The sequence below is a fragment of the Ammospiza caudacuta genome, chromosome 1 (assembly GCF_027887145.1).
Source record: "Ammospiza caudacuta isolate bAmmCau1 chromosome 1, bAmmCau1.pri, whole genome shotgun sequence".
Classification (NCBI taxonomy): domain Eukaryota; kingdom Metazoa; phylum Chordata; class Aves; order Passeriformes; family Passerellidae; genus Ammospiza; species Ammospiza caudacuta.
Window position 1 is genome coordinate 149,823,483 of NC_080593.1, and position 5,123 is coordinate 149,828,605.

The following is a 5,123-nucleotide window of genomic DNA, read 5'->3' on the forward strand; positions in this document are numbered from 1 at the left end:
ATGAAAGGATGTTATAACATCTCTATGTGTCCTGCTCCAGGACAGATCTGTAAGGGACACTCCAAGCCTTTCCACCAGACTCAGAGATACAGGGAGATGATCACCATGAGAGATTGTTGATTTGGTTAAACATTTAAGTAAATCAGGATTTACAAAACTGGGACACTTCTAAACACATTCAAGAGAAGAGGAGTGAGTGCCTTAGGAATTTACCTCCTGAAACAGTGTCTGCAGCCTTGGTACTTCCAGAGTAAGGCAGATGAGCAGAGATTACTGAGCAGGCACACCAAAGCAAGTAGGTAGCAAGGTTTACTCACCAAAATCCTTCTGTTCCCTTGTCTCTATTCACCATTAGTTTTCCAGAGCTGGACTTTCTGCCTTTGTGGTTTATTTCAAGTAGCCATATGCTGTTAACAGAAATACTTCTGTGCACTAGTTGCCTTATATCTGAGGAGTGTGAAAATACTGTTCTACCATGAAGAGCAACTAATACTACTGCCCATTTGATGTGGTATTTACTGGCTAGTTATTCCATGTGACTGTCCTGGGAAAGTGGGAATGAAAGCAGCTTCTCAGCTGTGCACCAGAAAAGCTGGATATGGTGTTAGCAAGTATGCTTTACTGAGGTTTATCCCACAAGGCTGATTATCATTCTTTTTTTCATAATGATCCCAGCTAAACTTGTGATCTAACATTGATCAGATTGCCTCTGACGCAGAACTGCACTCAGCTGTTGTTACTTAGGGTTGTTACCTTTTAATTTTAGCCAGAAGGGAAATTCTGATTTCTAAAAATGTTGTTTTTTTTTTTTTAACAAAACTCTCTCAAACAGTATTTTCACTACCTTGGCTGTGCACACAGGTAAAAACCCTCCCTCTCTTCATCTCTTTTCTGCTCTTGGCTGCCACAGGTTCCCTTTTGCACTTACACCCTGCTGCAGCTAATCTGGGCACACTGCTCTCATTGAGCTCTCTTTGATCATTTAATCTCCCTCTACACACCAGAAACAAGATCTTTTAAGCAGACTGATAATTCATGTCCCATCCCATTTAACTGTCTCATTAACATCTCAAAACCAAAACAGTTTCTGTGGTCCTGCCTCCAGCTTTAACACCGAGGCACAGATTGAAGCAGAGTGCTGCTCCCAGCTTTCCTGCAGGTGATGGCATCCACCTCTTGTTCTGCCAGGATGAGCAGGATGCTGCCAGAGCAGGAACCCAGCTTTGCTGCTCCTCAGTGGTGCCATCACATCCCATTCAAACACTGGTAGAGTTGCAATCACACAGGGGTTGATAATCACACCTTATCTAACTCACCTGCTCTTACCACCAACCAAATAGATAAAGCTAAATGTTTTGTTTCAAAGGTTGCCAGTCTCATGGTTTTTTTTTCCCTTTACAAGTTTCTCCAGTGACTCCATTTGCATTAGAAAATATGTGATTTTAAGAATCTGACTGAATCTCTGTGAGCTATTTGAGTAACTTTTATACCAAAGCTTGAAGTGAACAAACTTTGCCTTCTTTGTCAAATGAATACTTCCAATTCACAGGCAATGTCTTTGTATCTAGGATTAATATGTGAACTCTCAAAAAATATTACCCAGAGTAATACTTCGGTCCAGACTCTATCCAACAAGTAGAAAAACATGGATCTATTCTCTCTCTAAGCAGCCTGTGTAGTCAGTGGGGAGAGCCAGACTCCTCCAGACCTCCCTCCTCCAGAACAGGATGAGATTAATTACTCAAAAGAAGGTTCTGCCTGTCTGTAGAAGAAACATTTGCCAAACAGACAAGTGTTTAAGGTATCTGAAATCCAGCAGTATGACTCTGGACTTTCAAGAGAGTCATTAATTTTTACAGTTGAGATTTAAGGATATAAACTTCTGTAAATTCACAAACCATAATAAAATTCTACTTTGGATATAACCATTTGTGATTTCTTCCTTTTCTCCTCAGCAGGAAGCTTTTACACTGGAATGCCCGCAAAAACTTTTTTTTTCCCCTCACTTTCGCTTCTTGTATGTATTTTTGTTTCAGGTATCATGAGCAAACTTTGAATTAATTATTTTTTTCCAGAGTTTCACTATAAAATCCCTTTGCTATGCAGTGCACATCTTTAAAAGGCACTTCAGGGATATCTTCTTGCTTTGCTGTTACACCTTCATAGTGTTGAATAAATCAATAAAGATTTCCTTTGTTGGTGTTCGTGTTAAACTTCCTGCATGATTACACCTAAAAGGGAAAGAATGCTTCCAGGGGAAGCTGTGGCCTCAGATTTACAGCTGGGGCTTCTTCCCAGGGCTAGCAATTTTTGTCTGTAGGCTGTTTTCACTGTTTTCCAGTGAAAAAGATGATTGCAGATATAAACAAGTGATGTGAAGAAATAGCACATGGATGATTTTCCTCACTCCAGTGCATCCTGTTGAGATAGAAATTAATGAATAAGTGAGGTCATGGTTTAAATATGGTTCAGATTAGTCATGAACTAAATCTGTTCCTAAGAAAAATTTCCCAGCAGCCTGTGTAAAAGATACCTGATGTTCACCCAGACCTCCTAAAGAGGCCTAATTATCACCTTTTCTTGTTTTGTTTTTTTCATAAATGATAGGTAGGAAGAAGGACTGCTGCTTCTGAGCATACATTTCCCCTGTCATGACAGCTGATGTGCTGTAACCTCCCCATAACAGAGCAGGGCTTGTTATTGCCTCTTAGGGATGTGAATTGCCACAGAATTAGTGCAAAAGACCACAAAAACAAAGTTCCCATCTTTAGCTGAACCTGAAATAACTGTTGCTGTTAGTTCTTGAACTTTAAGTAGATAAATTTTCAAGCTGCTATTAGATTAAACATTATAAAGATCAAACTTTATTTTCAAGTGGAATGCTTTTTAGTTGGTCTGGTTAATTGGTTTTGTCATTTTCTCCTGTATATCTTGTGGATTTGAGCCTACTACCATCATTTTCATTGTAGATATCCCTGAAATATTTCAGTCTTGAGTTACCACCATGGAAAAAGCAAAAATTATTACTTCCTTGGAGTGTGACTTTCTGTTTTCTGTGTTTACCTCCTTGGTCTGTGAGCTGCTTTTGAGAGGCGAGTTTGGGCTGGGGGAGAACAAATGGACTTGTATTTTCTCAGGTCTGCTCTCTTTGATACAGCCTTATTCCCTGGCCTAATAAATGTTCTCTGCTGAGTTCTATTTACTGCAGCACTCTGATCTTCACTGTTACAGAAAATTTCAAAGCAGAAGGGAAGGTGCATCCAGTCTGGTTAGGAGAGTCCTACAGGAGCCAAACACAGGGAGGATGAGGAGAGAGAAGACAGAGGGATTGGGACAGAGCTCCTTCAATCAAACAATCTCAGCTGGCACCAGAGAGTGGCAACAGAGCTGGGGAAGGGTCTGGAGCACAAGACTGATGAGGAGCAGCTGAGGGAGCTGGGGGTGTTCATTTTGGAGAAAAACAGGCTCAGAATGTATTTTCTTGCTCTCTCAAACTACCTGAAAGGAGGTTGTAACCAGTGGTGGCTCTTATCCCAAGTAACAGTCAATAGGACAAGAGGAAACAGCCTCAAGTTGTACCAGGGGAGGTTTGTATTGGATATTAGGGAAAGTTTCTTCACCAAAAAATTGTCAAGCTCTGGAACAAGTTGAACATGGAAATAGTGGAACCACCAACCCTCAAGATATTTAAAAGGTTTATAGATGTGGTCCTTGGGCACATGGTTTAGTGTTTGAATTGGCAGTGCTGGATCAATAGTTGGACTCAATTATCTTAGAGGTCCTTTTCAATCTAAATGATTCCATGATCTGATGTACATTAAATTCAGTGGGGCAGCTCCAGACCAGCAACAGATTTTAATCAGTCTGGCAGAGTGTGTCCTATTGAGTACAGGCTCCATTTGCAGCCAGCTGTACACCTGAACTGTTGCAATGAAGCTGCTGAGAGCTGATGTTTGAGCAGGGTCCATCTTCATTCTGCTCACAGCTGTCATTGGCATCTTCAGGCTTGCTCACAGCATACCCACAGTCCCAGGCTTGTGAAACTAATCACATGCTAATCAACACTGCTCTGTGCATGTTGCTTGGCGTGCCTGGCAGGGCTGTATATTTGAAAAAGCAACATGTTGGAGAAGGAAAACATGTTATATAACTTCTTCTTCTGATGTTCAACTGGTATCTGTTTCAAAGAATGTAGAGAGCTGAATGCTTCTGTCGGCACCATCCAATTTATGAAAGGATAGTTTTGACCTAATCTTGCTAATGATGTCTGCCATGGCAGTGTTTTGCTCAGAGTCAAATAAATTAAAGTAAAAAAGTTTTAAAATAACTTGAAACAAAGCAGCATCCATAGCACAGGTGGCAAAAGGCCTGCAAGGCATGAAATGGGGAGGAAGTGTAAAGAGACTTAGCTCACACAGTTTAAATGCAGGGTAGGTGAGGTAGAAGGACAATGAAAATCTGAGACAATTTTTCAAGAGAAAATTAGATAAGGGGAAGAGCAATCTGTTCCAGGCTGCCCTGAAATATATTCCAGAAAGTTTTTGCCTTATATTTGGTGAGGACACTTTGATAAAAGGGATAATTTTCCACTGAAAGCCATTTAATCATCAAAAGGCACCCAACAAAACTCCCAGGCTACTCTTGGTTCTGAGTGTGCTGTTCTTATTGCTGAGCACTCAAAGGGATTTAGCAAATGTCATCAACAGAATTGTGTAGGATCAATAACCTCAAGAAAGCAAGTGCTTATAGTGAGAATGAAAACACATCCGACTCTTAGCCAACACCAGGAATATCTCTGGTCTTCCACAGCTGGAAGTATGGAAACTTTATCAGATTGAAGATGAAGGTTTTGGACTAGTAAAAAACCCATCTGCCCCAATATGAAGACCAAAGCAATGCATTAAACATACAAGATGTCTTCTTTAGACATTATGACCGATGTAAGGAGATCAAGGTGAAAACCCACCTTCAGAGGGGAAAAATGAAGTTCTAGGAGGCTGTGGTTGGTGAGATAGAAAAGGTCCTCTAGTTTCAGTTGCTAACACTGTTAATGAGATTTCCTTTGGAACCTCTTATTATACATATATTTATTTACAGGAAACAGTGAACCCAAATGATTTAAC